Here is a 25,030-nt window from a genome sequence, read left to right as displayed (position 1 = left end):
GATCCAGCCAGCGTGACAGTAGCATCAAAACGTTTCCTGTAACTACGTAGTGATTTGCAGTCCGTAATGGTGTGTGCGGCAACACATTGTTTGTGAGTTGATCGACGGGTGGCCCTTCATGGTTGTAAAAATGATATTTGTGGCCCTCGAGCCAAAAAGGTTGGGAACCACTGATCTAAACAGAGCAGACAGCCCCACAGGTGCCAGCCGTGGTGTGCGCGTGGTGTGGAACGGCTGCCGGCAGCTCTGGGGTTTTAGCCACAGCGACATCGAACCAGCTCCGAGCCAGGGCAGACGAGGCCGATGGGGGAAATCCCTTCCCTGCCGGTGTGTGTTCGGCAGCAGTGAGGCTTGTTCCCTCCTCCCCACTGCCCGTGTCCCTGTCCCTGCGTCACACTCACTCGCCGTCTGGTTTGTTATTTCTCCTCTTCCCCAGGCCAAGCTGCGATGAGGGGGAAGGTTCCCTCGTTCTCCCCCGGCTGCACAGTGAGCTCCGCTCTGCCCGGCTACCTCGCTCTCTGCCTCGCTCTGCAGGCTCACAGGCTGGCGTCAGGTAGGAGCTCCGGCCCCTCGCTGGGTTTGCTGCCCGTTGCTATTGCTGGTCATCACCGTCCCTCTCGCATCACGGCCTGGTCTGATAACCCGCCTCTGCTCCACCCGCCTGCTGTGGCTTTGCTCTTTACACAGCAACCGGCCACGTGGAGACACCACAGGGCACAGCTGGGTCCCCAGGAACCATGGTTACTAGCTACACACAACGTTGTCAGGCCTGGACACGACACCATCCTACGGCTCTGGCTGGGTCCTGGCAGCTTCTAAAACACAGAACCCAGCGAGCGCCACGGCAGGGCTCACAAACTATTTAAAGGACATTTCCCAATTTCCCCACACACCGCACTGCCAGACCAGCACGTCCCAAATCAGACTCTGCAGCCACGAACGAGTCCTGAATCCCAGACTCTCCAGTTACCAAGTGACAACCCACAAGTCACTGCTGCTGCACTGGACACGTCTGATTAGGGCTCAGAGCTAAACCTCGTCTCACGATGAGGATGTGAGGACATTTGCCGGCTTCTTCATTCTGTGCCCTTGGTGAAGCCCTTATAGTGACCCTCTCCACCCCCAGCGCTGGCTCCACAGCTACTCAGGCCTTTTGGTTCCCTCCTGCTGTGGTTTCCAACCTGCTAATTTAACCAGCTCTCTCTGTCTCTCTGAATGCTGAGTCTCTGCACCAAGACACGCCCCCCGCCCCATTCTGTGCCGTTCCAGTGACCCGTTCCCTGTTTCCTGCACTTTTCTATCCATCTCCTTCTCTCTCTCCATTATCTGACCTCTGACTTTACCTTTAAAGCCATCGCCTGCATAGTGATGATGATCTGTTTTCATAGCGTTACCCCTTGCCAGCCTTTACACCATCCCTGCTGGGGTGAGGAGGCCCCTGTGCTGGAGCAGCACAAAAAGGCCTTGGGGTATCAGAGAACCAGGCCCCCAGTATCATTATCCCCAGGGTGCCCATGAGACGTTTCAAGCCCTATTCAGAGATAATAGGGACAGTGTCTGACATTCACCTGTGAGCTCTGGGTGACAGATTCTGCAGCCACATGGGGTATTTTGCAGACTATCGAATTCACTTTATGAATGTTCTGTTCATTTTTGTGTCCCCTTTCTCAGTGGTATCTGTACATGTGATATGTAGCTCTGTGGGTTTGGGTTTGTAATCGATGCCATGGGGAGGGTTACCCAATGTCCTTCAGGATTTACAATCCATGGGGCGGAATTACTTCTGGGACAGGTAACAGCTCCAGAGAAGTGCCACCCCTCGGAGAATTGCATCAACTGGGTTTGACCAGGTCAGAGAAGCCCAAGAGAACAAAGATTTTTGGTATAAAAGCTGGATTTGAAATGAGCAGCGGCCTGAGATCTTGGACTTCAAAGTGAAATGAGCTGGTAACCAAGAGGACAAACCCTTAGAGAAAGGTTTGAAAGACTTTGGAATGTATCTTGGGACATGTCTACACTGCAGAGTGAAGTCGACTTACTTTCACCTGCCGATTTTTAGAAGTCGCTGGAGCATGTTCACACTACACTCCTTGTGCCGGTCTCATGTGTCCACACTCACCACGCTTGGGTCAACATTCAAAGCAGTGCACTGTGGATCGCTATCCCACAGTGCAACTAGCCCCAGGGGCTGTTGGGAAGATTTTCATCATCCCATGATGCTACACTCCTTCCCCCTCCCCTCTTGCCCCAAACAAACAGGAAACTGATTTTCGTGCCATTTGTTTATGCTGCGCGCTCGCCATTGCTGCAGAGACATGGAGCCTGCTCAACTCTGCACTATTATTGTGAGCATCACAAATACATTGCGGTTTATCCTGGATTATTTTCAAAGGCGAGAGAGAACTCAAAGCACAGACAATAGCAATGTCACCAAGGCTGCTCTGCTACAAGCCATAGAGTGGAACAATTCACTATTGCTGCAGGCTGTTACACATCATCTGCAGTCGGTGGAGCGCCAGTTCTTGTCCCAGGAAACAAGCACAAACTGGTGGGATGCATCATTATGAAGCTGTGGGATGATGACCAGTGGCTGCAAAACTTTCGTATGTGAAAGGCCACTTTCCTTGAACTTTGCACAGAGCTGTCCCTGGCCCTGAAGCGCGTGAATACTTGCTTGAGACCAGCTCTGACGGTGGAGAAGCGAGTGGCCATTGTTTTGTGGAAGCTGGCAACCGCCAACTGTTACCGCTCAGCTGGGAATTAATTCAGAGTTGGTAAATCTACAGTGGGAGCTGCCATGATTCAAGTATGCAGGGCCATCAATAGACTTCTGCTACAAAGGGTAGTGACTGGGAAACGTGCAGGACATACTGGACGGGTTTGCTGTGATGGGGTTCCCAAACAGTGGAGGGGCTATTGATGGCACGCACATCCCTATCTTAGCACCTGACCACCTTGTAACAGAGTACATAAACCGCAAGGGATACTTTTCAATGGTGTTGCAGGCCCTTGTGGATCACACGGGTCGTTTCACCAACATCTATGTGGGGTGGTCTGGAAAGGTGCATGATGCGTGCATATTTAGGAACTCGGGTCTGTTCACGAACATGCAGGTGGGCACTTTCTTCCCAGACCGAAAAATTAACATCGGGGATGTGGAAATGCCAATAGTGATCCTGGGGGATCCTGCCTACCCCTTGCTCCCTTGGCTAATGAAGCCCTACACCGGGCACCTCAACAGCAACAAGGAGCGTTTTAATAACAGGCTCAGCACTTGCAGAATGGTGGTAGAATGTGTGCTTGGGTGTTTAAAGGCCGGATGGAGATGTCTCCTTACTAGGCTAGACATGAGTGAAAAAAACATCCCATCAGTTATATATGCGTGCTGTGTTCTTCATAATGTGTGTGAAGTGAAGGGGGAAAAGATCCCCCAGGGTTGGGCTGTGGAGGCAGAAAGGCTGGCTGCAAATTTTGAGCAGCCAGATGGCAGCAATACACTCAGAGCCAATCGCGGAGCGCTTCGCCTTTGGCAAGCATTGAAAAACCAGTTCTGCAATGACACGCAGTAATGTTTTCTGTATGTTTTGTGTCTTTCCTTACCATCCCCTCTACCATCGATATCGGCACCCTCCAAATCCCTCCCCAGACAAGCTATGAATTAATAAAGAGACGTATTGAAACGCTGCAAAATTTTATTTATGAACATTCCGGTGTGTGTGCTTGGGCAGGAGGCAAGTGTTAATTCACAGTTTAAAGTGATACTAAACAACTGTGGTTGCTTGCAGTACAGTTCTCAATGGGACCGCCACGTCTTTCTGCTTGCCTCCACCACGTACTGCAGCCTGCCCAGTCTCCTCTTAGGCCACTTGGGGGCAGGGGAGGGCAGCAAAGCGATAGGCGGAGGAACGTTCTGGAGGGGCTGCAGAGGGACTTTGTCCTGCTGCCGCTCTTCCTGTAGCTCCACATGATGCCTGAGCATGTCAGCCTGATCCCACATTATTCGCAGCATCTCCTGCTGTGTACTGCGATCAAGCTCCTGCATTGCTCTTCGATTCTTCATGTCCATGTCCATGTCCAGTTTCTGGGACAAGGTCATCCGACACACTCGGAGCTCTGTCTCAGCGGCCGCAGAGGGGTTCATGAGCTCGCCAGACATGTCGTCCCATGATTTTTTTTTCCTCTTTCTGATCTGTGATAGTCTTTTTGCAGCAGTTCTAGATGGGGGGGCCAAGGCCGAGGTGTCTACAGAAAGAAAAGAAATACACAATGTTGCCATTGTTAGCAGACCCAAAGAACTGAAGCAACTGATACAATGTAAAAAATACTCCCCTTCGTGTGCAGAAGGCTAAGCCAGACCTACATTCCGTTCTGAGCATCTCAGAAGGATCGGCTCACTCTGCCATTACAGGGATGGTAAGCCAGGGGCTCTTTAATCTGTTATAGAGAGGCTTAATTATTGGTAAAAACCACAGTCCAAAATTAATGTATGAGAGAGGTGACCGGGCGCCCCGGTTATATTCAGAGGAACAGTTTGGGAGGAGGTGAGCAGAGTTGATCAGAGGACACCGTGGGTTAATTGTATCATCAGATACCTTTGGACAATTATTGAACTGACTCAGTATGCCCATAGAAAGGGGACTAGAGGAGTATAGTGTATTGGTTGTATAGTTTGGGTACTTTAAACATGCGCCATCTTCCCTAGGTGACCATGAGTGATATCAGTCTCCTGAGGGTAACGCAGGGGGAAAGGGAAGATTTCCTGCATGCAGCAGGGTACAGGCCTGGCCCTTATGCTGCTGTGCTGTGTTCCGCCATGATTCTGGCTCATTTGATTGCAGCGTGGTGTGGAAAAGTATCCTACTGTGGCAGAAGAAACAAGGCTTCCCTCCCCAGAAACCTTGTGCAAAGGGTAACAGATTACCTGCATGAGAGTTTCCTGGAGATATCGACGGATGATTCTCGGAGCATACCTCTGCACATAAATAATCTGTTCCGGGAGTAACCCTCCAGTACAGTCCGCTAAGACCCTGAAATCCCCTCTCCCTCATTAAAAAGGTAATTTCAGACATTGTATCAAGGACATAACTGCTAAGAAGAAAAAAAAAATCTCACCAGATGTGCCTTCCCTGGGATCCCGATCATTATTGCTGTCCCGTGTGTTGCTGGACTGCTCTTGGGTCAGGAATAGGTCCTGGCTCTCTGGGAGAATGGACACCCCACTCTCCTGCACTCTGCTCTCCTCTTCCTCCTCATCATCAACCACAGAGTCCTCGTCGTTCTCCCTAGACTGGGATCCAGCAGAGATATCGATGCTGCGTGGCGGCACTGTGGTGGGGTCGCCACTGAGAATTGCATGCAGCGCCTCATAGAAGTGGCATGTTTTGGGCGAGGATCCAGAACAGCTGTTAGTTTCCCTAGCTTTCTCATATGCCTGCCTTAGCTCTTTGATCTTCACGCGGAACTGCTGCATGTCCCTGTTGTGCCCCTTCTCCAGCATGACCTGGGATATCTTCCCTTATATGTCAAAGTTTCTTTTGCTGGCTCTGAGGTGAGCCATAATGGACTTTTCGCCCCACAGACCGATGAGATCAAAGACTTCTGGTCGACTCCATGCTGGAGCGCGTTTTGGCCTTGCAATCGCCATGATGAGTTCAGCTACAAAGTTCTCTCCACACTGGCTGCACAGGAAATGAAAATTCAAAATTTTCCGGGGCTTGAGGGGAGGAGCTATTCCCTGATTGCGTGGGCACGTAACAGCAGAGTGCGAATGTCCAGAGTGGTCACAACGGGGCATTATGGGATAGCTCCCGGAGGCCATTCATGTTGAATTACGTTACGCTCTGTCTACACCGACACAAATTCGACCCATGAAATTCAAATTACGCTCTATGACACTTGCGGAGGTGGTTTTATTAGGTCGACTTTTACTGCGCTTTAAGTCGACGGAACTAACGTGCCAGTGTAGACTCATGCTTTAGGAGTTCGACGTAAGCAACGTTACATCGACCTCCGTCACCAGCATAGACCAGGCCAGAGAGTCCCATGCACCAAATGAGGCTCCTTTGGTATAAACGTAACATGCGTTCAGACCTTTGATTGGTTTATGGTACATCTCCACTGTCAGGCTTTTCTCCTTAAATGTTCTGTGCTATGGAAGAGCTGTTTGGTTACTGGTAACCGCTGGCACACAGTGTTCATAACCCTGGAAGAGAAAGCAAAGCACAGTGGTCAGGCTTGCTGGGAAAACCACAGTGAATTGCAGGGAGCTGCAATCCTAAATCCCCAGTGTGCCGGAAGAAGGACGTGGGTCCCTGCCCAGAGAGAGGTGATAACTAGAGGCCTGAGGGGACAATCTTTGAGCAGACCACGGAGGGGGTCAGAGGTGCAGTTACCCCAAGCCTCTGACTCTCTGCACTCATAGACCTGTCTGGGGCACTGCATGGGTACGTGGTGCTCACTTCTAACGCAGGGCGCTCTCTTACTGTGAGTCTTGCTGCTGAATTCATGCCACCCCCAGCCCCTCACCGATTTAATTTCCATTTTTCATTGCACATTTCACAGCACAGTTCACAGTGACAGGACCTGACCATCCAATCACCGCCTCCCTAGGTGGGGAGGCCGTCCTGCCCTGCCACCTCTCCCCCAGGATGAGCGCTGAGAACATGGAGCTGAGATGGTTCCGATCCCAGTTCTCTGCAGTCGTGCACCTGTACCGTGATGGGCAGGATCAGTATGGAGAGCAGATGCCGGAATATCAAGGAAGAACTGAGCTTTTGAAAGACGACATCACCAATGGGAGTGTTTCCTTGAGAATACGCGATATCCGGCTCTCAGACGATGGGCAGTACAAGTGTTTTTTTCAGTCCAGTGTCTCTTATGAAGAAGCTTTATTGGAACTGCAGGTGGCAGGTCAGTAACTTGTTCTGATGTTTTAATGTGTTAAACAGGGTAATAAGTGGAGTCAGAGGGTTCATGGCGAGATACACAATTTTTTTTGTTATGATAGGTCGGTAGCTCTGCTCTGGGTAAGGTTGATTCTAGTTTATTGTTTAACAGTCAGTTTTTCTAAGGTCTCTGAAATCCAGGCACATACTCAGATTGTCTTGAAAATTGCTGTGACTCATTGGAATCTGGGGTAGGGTTAGTGGTCCAAATTTAAGTTCGTTAGAGCAAGGGGTTAATGAGATACACAAACACCCCTGGACAGTCCTGAGACATTAACGTGCTTATCACAACAGTTTTTGTGCACACTGGGGCCGAACAATGGCTGATCCCCCCACACTGATGTCACCAGCTGGGATTGATCTCGGCTCGTGTCTGGCACCCACAGGGTAACAGTGGTTGATACGCAGGGTGCTGTAGCCCAGAGCTTGGGCTAAGAGTGGGAGAACTGAGGAATTCCCCACCCCCAGGACAGGGAGAGGCAGGAGGCCTGACCCCTGAAGGTGCTGCCAGAGAGAGCAGAAAGGGGACAGAGGTGCAGCTAGTTCTGTAACCAGCCGTGCCATGAGGTTCAGGTCAGGTGCAGCCAACACTTGCTCTACACTCAAACACTGAGCCTGCTCCACGCAAACCACCCCCAGCTTGTAAAATGTTCCCACCCCATCACCCTTGCCCTGAGGATTCCTTCTGGGATGGTGCCTTCACTTGCCCCTCACCAACCATATCTGACACCAGGCTGCTGACAATCCCCATGGCAAGAAGTCTGTGCCCTGCTACTGACGCAACCTGCACAATTCAGCAGTGAAATGAGGCATGACTGATCCCTCCTGGTACACCTGCACTTCTCCGCATGTCACAGGGACAGCTCTGCCAGTGAGCGCCGAATAATCCCTTCACTGGTTATTACAGCTACACTGAATACTGTGAACACAGCGTTAGTGCATGCAGCCAATTCCCAGTGGTTATTGTCAGCTCCAAGGGGGCAGAGTTAAGGTTATTGAGGTGTTTACCCTCACTATGGATTTCCTGGTTTTCAGAGGTCTGAGTTTTGCTTAACTCAGCGCTCTGTAAGGGCAGGAGATAATATCACCAGGCAGCCTGAACTCTGTGTGAAATTTCCAAGCAGCTTCAGGTCTTCTCTGCACAGCAGCTGCAGTCAAAATAACCAGATTAGTTTGAATTCACATCTTTGCGTAAAGTGAAGCCTCTTCTTTCAGATTAAGATAATTTTATTTCAGTTTAGCTCATCAATAAAAGTGAGGTCTGGTGTGGGAGGCATTGCCTTCACCCTGCATTTCCTTCTTATCTAATGTCTGGATTTTATGGGTGTGAGGGTGTTTCCTGGCTCTCAGAGGAGTGCAATTTGCTGTTGCCAACTTCTGCGCTCTGGAAGGAAAGGAGGCACTGCCAAGGCAACCTGACCTCCCCAGTAACAAAGTGTTTTGGTAGTGAATTAATTTAAGGCTTGTCTACACACACACATGCACTGGTTTCAGTGAAGTGGTGCAAAGTATCAAATTGGAATCTGGCCAGTTTAACTCATCAACCACAGCCAGGGGCTCACAGTCAGTTATTAGTTTAATAGGAAATGGCTTTTGATAATAATGTAAAAACTTTTGGCTCATTACTGGGCACTGCAGGATCATCACAAGTTCATTAATTTCTTCTGTAGGTTTGGGCTCTGCTCCTGCCATCTCTGTGGAGGGACATCAGGACGGAGGGATCCGGGTTGTGTGTCGATCATCTGGATGGTTCCCAGAGCCCGAGGTGCTGTGGAGAGATCTCCAGGGGCAGCTCTTACCATCAGCCTCTGAAAACATATCCCAAGAGGCCAATGGCCTGTTTCAAACAGAGGCTGCCATTGTTCTAACAGAGGAGTCCAACCGGAAAGTGTCCTGCTGTGTCAGGAACCCCCGACTCAACCAGGAGAGGCAGTCAGAGATTTCCATAGCAGGTCAGTGCCCGTCCAAGCCGCACGTGGACATTGGTGCAGACATTGGTGGAGGGTATTTAAAATTGTATCTTCTCATTATTGGCCTGAACCTTCAAGGTGCCGAGCGCTTCTTGTAAATCCTGAGCAGCCTCAATGCTCTGTGACTCCAGCAGGAGCTGAGGGTGTTTAGGACTTTGCAGGCTGGGCTGCCATTGGCCAGATTCTCAGAGCAGCTCCGTATCCAGTGATCATCTCTTCTCTGTGGGGAGGGGGAGGGAATTCTCCTTTGTCCCTGCAGTGCAGTGAGGACTATGCTGGATTTGCAAACTGTCAGTTTAGGAATGGGGGTTGGGATTGGGGTTTTCTGGGTCCTGTTCACAGGCTAGAGCTGGGCTGTGCAGTGTGTGAGCAGAATCAGGGTTTGTCTACAGGAACAGTTAGTTCACGGGAAGCTGGGGGTAAATCTGCCTCAGCTCAGCTGTGCCTGCACAGCTCACCCCACCTTGCTTTACGTTGGCTCGTCTGGGTGTAAATCTACCTCTCACTGGCCTGCCAGGCACCATCTGTCTGTGTGGACCCGGCTACCTGCACTAACAATTCCGTGGGGCGCTTTGCTCTACCCAGCTTTGAAACGGGAACAGATCAAAGTGCACCAGGGAACTTTCAGTGCCCAGCAGCAGGGTCCACACAGCCAGTGAGTGCGCAGCAGCCTAGTGTGAGGTACATTTACACCCCAGACGAGCCAATGTAAAGCAAGGTGGGGTGAGCTGTGCCTGCTGCTTTAAGGAGCAGCCCTCCCCTCCGCTGTGGGGTTCTTGTGTGTTAAGATGCTGGATTCTAAGAAATTAAGTGGTTTTGTGCTGCCACTTTCCAGCAAGAGTATTTATGGTTGTGTCTGACTTCTCTGTGTGTGCTGTGAAGGAGGGAATTCTCCTTGGTTCTTGGTGAGAGTTGCTGGGTGCTGAGTATTTATGAAAATCTGGCTAAAAAAGTCATTTTTCCCAAACAGCGGAAGAGAGCCCTGGAAATGATCTGAGCACTGCTACTTAGATTACAGCTGGAAATACCAGCAATAAAAGTTCAGGCCCAAAATATGCAGAAATAGAATCTTACCTAAAAGCATCTTCATTTTTAGGGGGGGAAAAAGGTCTTGATTTTAGGTATTATTATCTACCAAACAACTTGGTTAATACAGAATATTTCATCTCTACAATAATAAAAATGTGGCAGTTCTAAAGTACTATTCATCTGAGGTCTCAAAGTGCAACACTGCTGTTTAGTCTATGATATGCCCAGGATTACCTGATTGTTATGTTCACAGCGTACACATGGAAACTGTAAAACAAAACATAAATACTCTTCCCGGTAGGCTGCAATGTAACATTGCTTTACTTCTAAGAATCCAGAACTCTACCACACAACAGCCAAGTACAGAGAGAGACAAAGCAGGCTGCTCCCTAAGGCAGAGGAGCAGAACTCAGCATAACTTGCTCTAGGCTGGCTCTTTGCAGACTGACTGCAGAGGACCCAGATGCACGCTCCCTACAGAGCCCCTTAGCCTGCAAGCAGGCCCAGGAATCCCCTCAGGATTTAAAGTGACTGCTTGTAATTTTGACACAGTTTCAATACACCACACTGATCACCTAGCAAAGGGCTCGCTAGTCAGCCATTGCTTCAGGGCCAAGGGAAAAAGAATCTGGAGCATTTTTTACTCTGAATTTCAAGACTCAAGTTTTGTTTTTATTAAAATCCTTCATTCACATATTCGGGGTCAGACTCTCTCATGTAGCTGAGCCCCTCTGAGCTCAGGGGAGTTGGGGTGTCAGGAAGCTGGTCACAGCTCTGATCCTGAGGGCCAGTCTGCACCGGCTGCAGCCTTGGGGTCAGTCAGAGCAGCCTAGAGAAGTGAGGAAACATCGGCTCGCTTGGATGTAGGCCAGGGGTGGATGAAGATGGATGCAGCATAGCAAAGCTCCTCCCTGCCCCCTCCCTGTCACCATCACGCTTCCTCCCATGAATTAACCATTTTCAGTAAGAAGACTAAAGCTTGGACTTTCATTGGCTCAATAATAAAGCACAAAGGAGCCACATCTCACTGTGTATTTCCCTGTGAGATTCTTGTAACTGTCCTGGTCACCATTGTCGAGTGTCCTGCCTTCATTCTGCACGTGTTTGCTTCCAACTAGTCAATGACACTTTCTCTTGCAGAGCTGTTTTTCCCGAGGGTCAGTCCCGGGATGGTGGCTCTGGGGGTGATCCTGGCTCTCCTGGCTGTTCTCATTGCCCTGGCCAGTTACTGCTTCTGGAGGCAACACAGAGCGAAAGGTAAAGTAACCAGGGGACGGGGACTTGGTGAGAGGGAGAGACAGACGGACAGACAGACAGACAGAGATTTAAAACCAAAACCAAAAGCAGAGAGACAGGGCTTAAGGGGCTTTTTTTAATGTCCAGAGGAGTTTCAGGCAGTGGGAGCTGGGCTGAGGGTGAAGGGGGAGCTGAATAAATTATGACTTCACATTTGAACCGAGAAGCGTCAAGTGGTTTCACCCCTTTGGCTCTCACCAAGACACCCGCTGGAATGTGACTCTGAGCTATTCTGTGGGGTCAGCCCTGCTCCAGCTGAAACACAGACGTGAGGCTCAGTGAGCTGGGCTTAGAGCTCCGACATGTGTAACTGGGCTGCTTGCAGGAAAACCAGAAAGCAAAGTAGGAGGAGAGAAGGGGCTTCTTAGGGCCCAGTTCTGCCCCCCAGTCTGTGCATGGATCCCCTCTTGTCCCCGTCTAAGTAAATAAGAGCTGTAGATGGGCAAAGTGCAAATGGAAAGGTCAACAATTACCTTATCTACACTAAGATTTGCCCAGCTTGAGATCCTGCTACAGGAACAGGGCAATGAACTCTCTACTGCAGTGTAAGGGCTCAGCTGGAGTTTTTTCTCTGGTCAAAAAGGGCAGAAATTGGCCTTCAGTGATCTCTGTGTTTATAGGGAGCTGGGGTTTTCAAAGCTGCCTAAGGGCTCTGAATACTCAGGTTTTGTTCAAATTAATGAGAACCAGTGTGTAAACCCCTAAGGCAGCTTTGCAAGTCCCACCCAGAGGGTTTTCTCATCTGAAATGCTGTGAACTTTAGGTAGAAATTTGCAAGTGTAGGAAGGGGAAATGTCTGTTGAATGATTTTCCAGTCAGGACGGAAGCAGGTAATTCAAAGAAGCAGAAAGGAGCCGTGCTTTTTACTTGTGAACGTTGGAAGAGAATGTTTATGTTTAGAACTGTCACCTCCACACAGGTTTGAACTGGTTAATTTGTGGTTTGAATGGATACAGGATGCGCATTGAGCCCATGTTTAGGTGCCAGGGATTATCTCATTTCGAGTTGTATGTAAAATGTGTCTATGTGCCCAGAGAGAGCTACGTTGGGCTCATTTCCAAACACTAACAAATCAGACCAATTAACTGTCACTGTCTTGTTTCACGGGCCTTGGAGAGAATTCTCTGCCCCAGCTGCATGGCTATGCGGTGTGGCTAGGAGTGCTGTAACAAAACACACTCATTCTGGATAGGCACAGCTGCCCTGAGACGCTGCTCGCACTGGGGCACAGATGGTTAGCTCAGGCTGTGCTCAGAAGTGACTGTCAGATGTGACGCTACCTCCATTTCCTGCAGTGTTTGTACCCCAGGCTGACACACTCCGTGGATGAGCTTCATGTGGGAAAGAGCTGAGCTTAGAAGTGATGCCTGCAGGGTCCATCCACACCCTCCTCCCTGGCTCATGCTGAGCTGAGCACCCAGCTAAGGAAAAGCATCTCCCACCACGTTCTTAGCTGGGCACCTCTCAGCTAACCTCTCCTTACAGGGAGCTGTTCCCATGTCTCACTGGGACCAGGGGGCAGGTACCATCCCCATGACCAGGAGCTGGCCTAGGATGGGAGTGCAGGGACCTCCACAGGGACCCATCTGTGTCTCTCCATGTGTCCGTCTATTTGTTTCTTTATTTCATAACAACAGCCCAACTGCATTAAACAATAACAGGAACTTCACCATAAACATGACAGAATGAAATCTCACCTCTCACCCTTTCCCCGTGTAGAGACTCTGCGATCGGAACTGGAGAGCGAGAAAGGTCAGTGTCTGGGCCAGTTACAGTAACTGACATTACAGTTATTCCCATAAACACAACAGGTTGAAATTTTCCCTCTCACACTTTTATCTCTCTAGAGACCCTACGATCTGAAATGCAGAGCGAGAAAGGTCAGTGTCTGGATCCATTACATTAGCTGACAGTAGAGTTATTCCCATAAATTCTAGAAGGTGATGTCGTGGAAAAGAATCACACAGCTACATTTTAGAGTTGGATCGGGTGCAGCTTTAATTGTGACACACACAATCACATAACCATAGCTATGGGGAATACTATAGCCATAGGGAAAACCCAGGTGGCTATAGGGAAGTCAAGCAGCATGTCTGCATGCTGGGCAAATGTACTTCACCTGGCTACCAGATACAAAAGACTTATATAGGGGTTGCTTAGGTTCATTTACATGTTGATCCTATAGTGGAATTTGATTAACAATTTATACTTAACAGGAAAGACAATCACAATGCACAGTGGGGCACACCAGACGCCCTCCCAGAGACTCCCAATGAGTCACTTGAGTATACAATGGAGTTTTCAGGGACTCTGGTCAACTCCCAAAGATGGGTGGTGACACAATACAAAGCTAATTGTATGGAGTGAGTCTCTGTGGGGCCGGTAAGACAGGGACAAGTACTGGTATTTATCAAAACAGGTGAAGTCTGTTCACACTTCAATAAAGCTTAATTGTATGGAGTGAGTCTCTGGGGGCAGGTAAGACAGAGGGACAAGTCATCTTTATCCAAGATTCAGGAATGGTTTAGCTGGGGCCACACTTCAATAAAGGCTTAAGGCCTTCTATGAACAGAGACTTGCCTCTCAATGTGGTTCAGATGACCTCTTGTGGGGTTTTAACATCTTTATCCTAATTTCAGTCTCCAGAGACCCAATGGTTTAGCTGTGTCAGGCTAACTCCAGTTATTCCCATAAACACAACCGTCTATTTGTTCCTCTCAGTTTCAAATGCACCCAGGCATGCATTAAACAATTTTAGGAACTTCACCATAAACATGACAGAATGAAATCTCACCTCTCACCCTCTTCTCTCTCCAGAGATGCTTCGATCTGAACTGGAGAGCGAGAAAGGTCAGTGTCTGGGCCAGTTACAGTAACTAACATTACAGTTATTCCCATAAACACAACAGATTGAAATTTTTCCTCTCACCCTTTTCTCTCTCTAGAGACCCTACGATCTGAAATGCAGAGCGAGAAAGGTCAGTGTCTGGACCCATTACATTAGCTGACAGTAGAGTTATTCCCATAAATTCTAGAAGGTGAAATCTCACCTCTCACCCTCTTCTCTCTCCAGAGACACTTCAATCTGAACTGGAGAGCGAGAAAGGTCAGTGTCTGGGCCACTTGCATTGACTGACGTAAAGGTTATCCCCATAAATATGACTGAATGAAGCCAAAGGGAGGCTGTGACTCAATGTAAAGATCTCATAGGCCGGGGATTCCCTCGCTCAGCCCAGGGGCACGGCTGGGCCTGGAGGGCCCTTGGGAAGCGATGGGATTGCTCAGGCTGTGGCTATGAAGCTGTGTGGGCTGCAGTGCCCACAGCAGGGACATTGCAGAGCTGTGGGGAGCGGTGATGGGGTGGGAAATGCAGCAGAGCCCCCCATTCAGCTGTGGGGGAGGTATTTGACAGATACAATTCTGCTGGGGCAGGAGGGGGCTACATGTGTGTGCTGGAGAAAGTGTAAAACACACGTGGGCTGGAACAATTGCAAATAACGTGCTGGTGTTTGAATGGGTGATGATGGGGAATGTCTCCGTATCAACACCAGAGCCCAAGCAGTGAGCTCAGGGCTGCTCGCGCTGGCTCAGACGGGCTCTGCAGGGGAGGCGCCCAATTGTCCTAAGAAACCTCACGGAGATTACAGAAACAGCACCCTGAGCCCAGGCTCTGAGTCGCCCTAGCCCAGCTGGGACAGGGTCTTTTCTGGGGACTTGTCCAGTATTGGGATCCCTCACAGGGGATCCCCTGGTGTCCTGGCCTTACCACGGCCATGTAAAGAGAGAAGGGGCAGGATTTCCCCCTCAGTGACCATGTGCTGTATGTGTGTGCAGGTGCATTTGTTCTGGTACCCAGGAGGCATTTGATACTGGGGAGAGGAAAGGGGAGAGGAGGGGGAATGTATCTCCTCTCTCCCTTCCCTGTTTTAGTGTGATCGGAGATTACTCTATATTTGGATCGAGGTCGGACTGGGAGGGGCTTGAATTCACTGTTCCTCACCCCAGTAACTTTAGAAAACAGGTAGTTGCCCCACTGCCCAATGTCTGCCAGTGCCCCACTGCTCCCTCCCCAGTACCTGCCCTTGCATCCAGCAGGGAAGGAGAAGCGCACGAGCTGGGTGTTTCCGCTAAAATGATCAGCAGTGAGATAATTGCAAATGGTGACAATTAAATTGCCATCGATCAGCCTTTAGTGCCAGCATCCCAGCCCCACTGTGATGTCTGTGAGCAGCAAACAGCGCTGTCTGCAGACTCAGGCAGATCTCACGGGGCTGGTGCACTGGTTACACCCAGGTCACTTGCTCAGTGCCACCTTCACACCCATAAGGGCTGGACACATTTTAATAAATGGAGGGTGGGATTTTCTCCCCCACCCCACCCCCACTGTGTTCAGTAAAAGAACCAGAGCAGCGAAAAGGGCTTCAAAGGGCTTGGATCCAGCGGGGCGAGGATTCCTCCAGCGCAGGCAGTGCAGAGAATAGCTGCAGGTGCCTCTGAGGACCCACTCACAAGCCCTGTTGTGGGGTGTGTGGAGATGGGACTGGGAACAAGAAGGATGTGTCGGGATGGAGCCACAGCGCACAGAGCTGCCGAGATCCTGGGCCGTGCTGCTGCCCACAGGCACCCAAAGCTGCTGTAACTAAAGGCACAAGCTAAGCCAGAAAAACTCACTCCTACTAGGGAATAAGAGCGCTGACGTGGGGCGTTATACCGGTGTGACCAGAAGGGTTTAAATTCCCACCTTATCTTACACTGGTGTAACCTTCCCCTGCAGACAAGCCCTGGGTTACAGTGGGGGCTGCTTTGGCACCCGGAGCACCCAGGATCAGGAGGATGCGGGGGGAGGTGGGTTAAAGCCGCCTTCGCCCTCACATGCCCCTGGGCTGAGGGTTCCCAGCACAGAATCTCAGCCTGAGAGTCTACATCCCAGAGCACAATTACGTGGCAATTCTGTAACTAGAGGGTCGCTCACTTCATTGCTTACATAGGCCCAGTGGTGCATCCACATGGGCTTCTCAAATCCTCCCCCCACCTTCAAATGGGCCCCTGCCCCCCCCACACACTCTGGTCATGACCCTACTGATTTTTGTGAAGAGCAGAAAACTGGAAAAAACTCATTTCCACTAAAATCAGGCTTTTCTGATTTTCACCCAAATCAATGGGGCTCTGACCAGAGTGGGGAGGCGAGGGGCCTGGCTGGAATATGGGGGTGAGGAGCCCAGCGGGCAGGGGCTGGCTGAAGAGGAGGCAAGAAATCCAGCTGGGGGGCTGAGTGGAGTGGGGAGAGGGGCCTGTAACATCACCTTCAACTTAAACACTAACCTTAACCCAGAGGTCACAGACTCACCCCGTATCCTGAGGGATCAAACAATGATTTTAGTGGCAATCAGGCTTTTACAGTTCTCCAGTTTTCACCAAAATCACCAGGGTTCTGCCCAGTGATGCCTAGAACATGCCCATTCCAGACAGACAGAAACGCCATCGAGTTCAGTGTGGGGCCTCCCTTCACTCAGCCGATAGGGACAGGAGACAGCCATTTACTCAGCGTTTTAACTGCACTAGGCGCTGTGTCCCCAGTATAACGCTGGCAGCGGGAATAGCTGGGCAGAGCCCTGTGTGTGTTCTAGCTTCTACCAGCAGAAAAATGACTCTGTGAGTTTGCACTAATTGAAGTTAAATCTTCTCCCTTGTAACACCCCTCTCCTGTCATTGACTTGCAGCGGCGCATCTGGCAGAGAAAGGTACGGTCGGTCCCTTGGTTCAGTGGGATGGGTGGGGAGGGGGAATCTCAAAACTTTACAACAAGTTGCATAGACCCCTGGGGCAGGTATTGGGAGCTCTCACAATAAACTGAGAGTCAGTTTGGTTTCTGCTCTGCACGGGGAAGCTCTGCCCCTTGTCCCGCACACTTAGCGCATGCAGAATGAACAGAACCCAACCCAGGCCAGAAAACATCAATTCTGGGCCCCAGGGCAGAAAAGCCACTGGCCCGCTCAGCGCCACGTCCCTCCCCCTCCCGCTCAGCCACCCTCCTCTCTGTCACACCCCACTTTCCCCAAGGTGGCGAGTGATGGCTGGAGGGGCTGAGCGGGGAGGAGGGACCTGGCGGCAGGGAGGCTGAGTGGGGAAGGGGCGCTGTGGAAGAGAGGAGGGGGCCAAGAGGGGAGGGGGCGGGAGGAGGGACGTGGCGAGAAGCTCAGCGGCAGGGTGGGGCTGCCGAGTGGGTGTGGGGAGCAAGGGACCTGGGGGCGAGCAGGCCAAGGGGGCGGGGCAAGAGCTGGGCCTGGGGCAAAGCAGGGGTGGAATTGGGGGCAGGGCCCAGGGCAGACGAGGCAGACCAGGGAACTAACCTCCCCAAGGGGAAGCTTCAACCATTGTCCATGGTATCGATCCCTCTGCCTCGGCCCTTTTAAATCCCCGGCCCCTGGGCAATTGCCCCTTTGCCCCCCGCCATGGCCGGGCCTGCCCAGCCCCACGCACTGAACCCAGGGGATTTATTGCTCCCACACAGCGGGGGAGGGAGCAGGTTTGGGGTCACTCTGCGACCGTGTCCCAGCGACGTGCCCATGCTGGGAGCTGCTGCAGCACTTCACACCCCCGGGGTGCCCCTGGCAGGCAGAAGGTGGCAGGGACGCGGTGGCTGATGATGTCATCACGCTGCTTGTCACAGTGTCACTCGCCCATCTTCTCTCTGTGCTGATTGGCTGCCGGCTCCGACCCCCTCACACCCAGTCCTGTCACCCCAACCTCCCCCACCCCCGTCCTGCTCCCCTCCCCCTCCCTTTCCGTGTAGCTCGTCCCCTCCCCCTGCCCAGCGCAGGGTGATTGTTAAAGGGTGGCAGGGACGTGCCATTTGCACCATCGCTCTGCTCACTCTGCTTGTGTGTCCTGCCCCTTCCCCCGCCCTGGGCCTGTCGTGTCTGGTTAGACTGGCAGCTCTTCGGGGCAGGGACTGGCGACTGCTCCACGTCTGTGCAGAGCCCAGCACTGGCCTGGCCTGGCCTCTAGGCACAGCTGTAATACAGGGCGGGGCACCCACTTTGTTACTCATGTAGGCAGAGCTGCACCCCCAGGACAAGCCCTCAGCCCCCTGTGGCCAGGTCCCACCCCCACCCCACCCCCACTCTGGGCAGATCCATAGCGACTTGGGTGAAAATTGGAAAATCTATTTCCAGTAAAATCCGGCTTTTCCATTTTCTGATTTTCACCAAAATCAGTCGGGTTCTGAGTGGGGCTGGGGTCAGGGAGGGGAGGGGTCTGGCTGGACTGGGGATGAGAAACCTGCCTGGGGGATGGCTGGAGTGGGATGAGGGACCCCTGATCCTCATCCTCAACCCTAATCCTAACCCTGAGGTCTTTTTCCTGAGTAGTTACACCCTATGATGACTTAGTTTCCTTAATAACCTTTTGTGAAAAACTTTGTTAAAGGCTTTTTGAAAGTCCATGTAAATTATACCATTGGGTTCTCCTCTGTGCATTATTTAATGACCTACTCAAAGCAATTTAATAAATTAGTGGGACACAGGTTTCCTTTCCAGCTCCGCTACTCAGACCTTATCCTGTCATTGTCATAGAGCTGTTTTCGATTTCTATTGTAGTTATTGTTTCAGCCAGTTCAGCACATGCTGACATAAGGCTCACTGGGCTGTAATTCTCAAGATCACTCCTACCAAATTTTAAAGCTGGCTGCAACATTCCCAAACCTCCGAGTCTCCAGAATAGCAGCTGATTTTAATGAGAGATGCACATTATTGTCGGCACTGCAGTCATGTCGATCTGATGTCATTTGAGAGCTCCTGGGCTTTGCAATCTGGCAGGGCTCCCCTCTGCTCTTGATGGCTGCTGGCTCTTTCATTGACCAGTTTGTTCCAATATCTCCTCGTCACATCTCAATCCCTGATCTTTGTTTCCTGAAAAGAGCCGCTCGAGGGCAGGTCTCTCCCCTGCACCCTCTGTGGTAAAAACTGATGCAAAAAAATCAGTCTCTCAACATTGTCCTTATCCTCACCAAATTGCTCCCTTTATCCCCAGATGATCCAGGGACCCATCAATTCTCTCACAGGGGTCTTGGTTCTGGTGGACTGAAGTGATTCCCTGGTATTTGTATTATATCTCAGGCCGTTCACTCTGCTAATTCATGTCTAGCCTCCTAATTCCCATCACACACGTCACCTGCTGCACTGTTCGCTCCTTTCTCCTGGCCCACAGGGTTAATATTTGCCATGTGCTGAGGGATCCCTGTTTGGCTCTAACACCCTCTTGCACCTGGCCAGGTGGCCGGACGGGGTTACTGTATTTCTCCCTCGCTGATGCCTTTGTTGCCCAGGGGGTGCCAGGCCCTGGTTGCTGACGTAGCCTCCAGGCCGAGTCTAAGGATTTTAACTTCCCTGCTTTAAGGCCTTTTTGACTCGTTTCCCCTGGTGAGATCATGTGATATTGACGCGTTTCTCTTTGTTTTCTTTTTAGAGAAACTCCAGGCTGAGCTCAGTAAGTTCCATTTCCCCCAGTATCACCTTGTCTGACATCGTCTCCTGCTCAGTCTGTCTGTGTTCAGGGCGTTCTCACCCCTCTGTCTGTGCTTGGTTGCAGGGTGGAGAATCGCCCAGCTCTACGCAGCTACTGTACATCCCGCTGATATTTTATCCAGGGTGAGACCCCTCCTCCCCCTGGTGGCTCTCTGCTCCCATCCCTGCACAAAGCATTTTCCTATGACATTCAATAGGCTAGAAGCAGCAATGTCACTGGGGCAGATGGAAAGGGGCAGACGACACCCGGGTTTATTGCAGGGCAGGGACACGCCCCCTGTGGGAAAGGGCTGATTGGTGAGGAAATACTGACCCTGCTGTCAGCTGTCCAGGGCGGTAGCTGGGTTCTGCAGGACGGACATTCTCACCTGTCCATAACTGGCACTGAACTGCCCAGCTCTCTCTTCCCAGGATTTGCATGCTCAGACCGGGCTTTATTAATTTGCTGCTAGCATAACATGGCCAGACAAGAGCTGTCCTGTGTCTTCATGGTTTTGGGGCAAGGAAGGTCCTGTCCCCATTGCAAGAGCAGACGGGTTTTTATAACCAGCTTGTGACACTCCCCAGACCCAGTTACAGCAAATTGTGCCTACACAGCACCTTTTCTGCCTCACAGCTGTGGCTGAGCTGTGTGTGTCTGTGTGTGTGTTTGCTCCTAGCATGCTGCCTGGCTGTGTGTGCACTGGTGCATGCTGGAGAGTCTGGGCAGCTCCAGGAGGAGTCAGAGAGCCCAAGGGCCATGCACACACATTGCAGCACCACTGGCCCAGGGCTCCCTGCACTCCGGGGTATCTTACCGCACAGAGCTGGGGCAGGAGGAGGCAGGCAGGACAGTGACACAAACACCACTGCGGGGCCTGTTAGGGTCGCCACCTCTGAGGTCCAAAAAACCCAGGACATCTGCCTGCTCCACATACCCCTCACCACGGCACTGTCTGCCCAGCCCACCCCGGGAGAGCACCCAGCCCCCGGAGGCTCCTGCCCTGGGGATGCCCCAGGTACCAAGCATGTCAAGTAAGACATGGCACCAGATCTACCCTCCCCGCTCCGGCAGTGACCCCCACAGCCAGTGCCTGCATGGTGGTGAATGGGCCCTGCTAGCCCGGAGCTCCCCATCTCATTCCCAGGCTCCCTCTGCACCGGCACTGCCACCCCGCAGCTCCCACGTCCCACAGCCCTCGATCACCCAATGGCACAAGACCCTCCCCTTGCCCCCTAGTGCCTGCCCCTTCCCTTGCACCCCTCCCCCCACCACCTTCCACATCCCCCACCAGCCCCTGACCCTTCACTCCCCACCTCCCGTCCCCTGGTGCCAGCCCCTCCCTTCACTCCTCTGAGCCCCTGGGGCCCCTCTCTTCCCGCACACCATCTGCCCCCGGGTGCCCACCCCTTCTTTTGCCCCACATTGGGCCCCCTGCTGTCTGTGCCTCCCCTCACCCCCTTTACCCTCTGGTCCCACCCCTCTGCTCATCCACCCTCTTCCTCTCTGGTGCCCCCCCCCCCCCCCCATTACACTCTACTCCCATAAGGCTGCCCTTTGCCACACCCCTCTCTCTGCCCCCCTTGTACTCCCTTGCCCATCATCCCCCCCATTCTACCCCCAGTACCCGACCCTCCCCCCCTGCCCTCCTTGCACCCACCCCACCATTCGCCCCTGTAGGACGCCGCTGTGGCCTCCCACGGAGCCAGAGCCTGAGGAATGATACAAGTGCTCTGATTGGCTCAACTCACGCCCGGCAACACGAGACCCGGGCTGTGATAGGACAACCCAGCCAGGCCAAGCGGCTGCCGCAGCGCGGAGCCCCAAGAGGAAGGGGAAGTACAAGAGCCTGGCCCCTGAGCTCAGTAGGCCCTAGATTGCTGCCAGAGGCGGACGTGCTGCCCTGCCAGCAGAGGCCTAGGCCAGAATCTAGCCGCCGCCGCCGCCGCCGCCGCCAAATCCCGGCCCCACCTGGGCCTGGGGATTGGATAGGGCCCTCAAGGAGCTGGACAAGGCAACCCGGCCAGGATCACTGGGCCGAGTTACCCCGAGCCCGGGGCCGCGCTCTGGAGCCGCCTGGCTGGGCCGAGACCCCAGAGCAGCCCGAGTGGCGGGCACCCCCGGAGGCCGGGCCGGATTTGGAGGAACTGCCGGCCGCCGAGCCCCTCCCTGCAGCAGGACAGGACTTGGAGGAGCTGCCCGAGGCCGAGCCATTCCCCACCTCCAATGACCTGGAGGAGCTGCCCCCTGAAGAGGAGCTCCCGGCCTTACCCCCCATTGATGAGGAAGGACTGACGGCGCTAGACCAGGTGGACTATCCCCATGCTGTGGAGGAAGCAGGTACTAGGGTCAGTGGGGAGGAAGTAGCCCAGGGACAGCCACGGCCTGTGGCTGAAGCCGCCTTATAGCCGGTGTGTTGCGGTGGGAGCCCCGCCGGCACAGTGGCAGCCGCTTCTGCCACTGCTAGGGCCCTGGGCTGGGAAGCAGTGGAGACGGGTGGGCCTGCGTCCCCCTCCCCTTCCCCTTTTCCCTAGCCACCCCAGGAGAATTGCTCTCCTGCCCCTGCCTGAAGCCGTTGCCTTCTCTGCTGACCCTGCCTAGGGTTGAAGCGATAGTCTCCGGGCTCGCTCGCCCCGCCTGAGGGCCTGAGCGATCCGCCTCCGCTTACCCTGCCTAGGGGTTGGAGCGATAGTCTCCGGGCTCGCTCACCCTGCCTCAGGGCCTGAGCGATCCGCCTCCGTTCACCCTGCCTAGGGGTTGGAGCACTGGACTCCTTGCTCACTCGCCCCGACTGGGGCTTGAGTGATAGACTGAGTGCTCACCCCACATATGGGCGAATTGCCTAAACTGACCTCTCGCCAAACGTGAGCTATTCCCCTCTAGGAAGCCGCTGTGGCCTCCCATGGAACCAGAAAGGCTTACAGCCCCCCTCAGCCCTCCTGGTGCCAGCCCCTCCACTTGCCCCACCCCCGTACCCTTGGCACCCACCCCTACTATCCTCACTTTCTCCCCATTAATGACTGCCCCTTTACTTGCTCCCCTGGTGCCCCTGGGGTCTGCCTTTCCCCTCTCTACCCTCTGGCCCCATTGTGCCTGCTCCTCACCTCACCCCCCTTGTCACCTTGTCACCTGTGCATTCCCCTGCCCCATCCTTGGCCTGGCCCCCCTGGTGTGTGCTGCTCCCATTGAGATCCCTCTGCCCCGCCTGTCTTCCTCTTCCCTCACTCCCTATAGTGTCCTGGAGCCAGCCCCACCTTTCACTGCCCCTCTGCCCTCTGGAGCCCACCCCTCTCCTCCTTCCCTTGCCCCTTGGAGCCTCTTATTCCCTCATAACTCTCTGCCCCTGGTGCCTTCCACCCTCCCCCTCTGCCTCTTGATGTCTGCCCCTTCTACCGCTCCCTCTAGTCCTCTGGGGCCAGCCCCTTCTTTCACGCCCCCGCTGCCTCCCAGGGCCTCCGCTTCTGCCTTAGCCCCCCGACACCCGCCCCTCCCATCACCCCACTCTGCCCCATGGCACCTGCCCCACCCCTCTCCCTGCCCTCCGGTGATCACCCCTGCCCTAGACACCCCCGCTGCCCCTGGCTCCTGCCTCACTCTGTGCCCCTGGTGCCTGCCCCACTCCTCCCCTCCTCACCCCTGGCACCTGCCCCTCCTCTTCACTCCCCTCTGCCCCCCTAGAGCCCCCCCTCTCCTCATTCCCCTTCCCCTTGGAGCCCCCCATTGCCTCACCCCCCTCTGTTCCCTGGTGCCCCCCCTTCCCTTGCTTCCCTGTGTCCCTGGGACATGCCCCTCCCTCCACCCCCCTCTGTCCTCCTGGTGCCTGCTCCTTCCCTTCCCCCCACTCCCGCCCCTTGTGCCTGCCCCTCCCCCTCTGCCCCTCCTTAACCTCTCCCAGCCTCAGCCTGTCCCCTCCCCTGTCCCTGGGCTGCCCTCCCCTTCCCTGCTCCCACTGACACCTTCCCACCCCCGCTCCTGCTCTCTCTTCTTCCCCTCAAGTTCACTCCCATGGGTAGAGGGCCCTGACTCCCCTTAACAGGCAACAACCCCCCCAGTGATTAACGGGGATGCAGGTTAATTTCCCTTTGATCCCCGTGACCAGCCCCTGCCCCGGACCTGACTCTGTGACTCTCTCCCCAGTGGACGTGACTCTGGATCCAGACACGGCAAATCCCAAACTCGTCCTGTCTGAGGATAGGAAATGTGTGAGACATGGAGACACACACCAGGATCTGCCCGATAATCCTGAGAGATTTGATTATTGTCCCTGTGTGCTGGGCACTGAGGGGTTCCCGGGCGGGAGGCGTTACTGGGAGGTGGAGGTGGGAGACAAGACTAGATGGACTCTAGGGGTTTGTAGAGAATCTGTGAGCAGGAAGGGGCAGGTCAAACTCTCACCTGGGAATGGATACTGGGTCGTGTTGCTGAGGGAAGGGGTATATGCGGCCTGCACCTCCCCTCCAACCTCCCTCCCCGTGAGCGTCAGGCCCAGCCGGGTGGGGATTTTCCTGGACTATGAGGCAGGCGAGGTCTCATTTTACAATGTCACTGACAGGTCCCAGCTCTTCACTTTCACTGACACCTTCTCCGGGACGCTTCGCCCTTATTTCTGTCCTGGTCTCAATGCTGGGGGTGAAAACGGGCTCCCTGATCATCTGCCCGGTCCCAGCCCAGGCCAGGAGGGAATCTCTGTCCCTGACAGCGACACCCGCGGCAGAGACTGTCCCCTCCCAGCGCTGAGCAGCCCCCAGGCCTGTTCCCAGGGGAGGGTCTAAAGGGCATCACCTGCCCCCCCCCCCCACTTAATTTCTTGAAGAGGTAGTTGAAAAGAGGTATAAGGTGAGTTCAATTTTGAAGATTTATTCAAAATATTCAATTCATGGCAGAGCACCCTCTACTTACCTTAATTATTTGAAAATCCACACCCTCAAATTATCTTGTGATGGATTAATTTGGCTTTTCATCCTGTCTGCTGGTTTCTAAGTGGCACGAGCTGGTGAAGCTACGTGTTTTTCCCAGTTTTTCACACAGGGAAAGGTTAAGCTGAAAATTGATACATTTCCTAAAAATTTCCTACCGAAATACCTATGGTCTTTTCCCTATTTCCCACTGAAATTATGGTTAATTACTGGGGTTTCTCATGCAATCTTATCGTATTATTACATGGGAAAATAGGTTAGTAAGTAGTTTAATGTACAAAATAATTGTTGGTATCTGAAGCGACATAAAACTCTGTTGTCACCCACAATTTACAGCACAAACTGTCCTGCAGACAGTGGTGGGGATGTT

At 53.0% G+C, this 25,030-nt stretch overlaps 1 pseudogene; it reads left to right on the top strand.

The window, feature by feature from the left end:
- LOC137150611 (butyrophilin subfamily 2 member A1-like) overlaps nt 1-24,440 on the top strand; it is a 31,348-nt pseudogene extending 6,908 nt beyond the window's left edge.
- The last annotated feature ends 590 nt before the right edge of the window (nt 24,441-25,030 follow it).

This window comes from Emydura macquarii, unplaced genomic scaffold, assembly GCF_026122565.2.
Source record: "Emydura macquarii macquarii isolate MOO-44397 ecotype Brisbane River unplaced genomic scaffold, CSIRO-AGI_Emac_v2 contig_977, whole genome shotgun sequence".
NCBI lineage: Eukaryota > Metazoa > Chordata > Testudines > Chelidae > Emydura > Emydura macquarii.
This window is presented reverse-complemented; position numbering and strand designations above follow the sequence as displayed.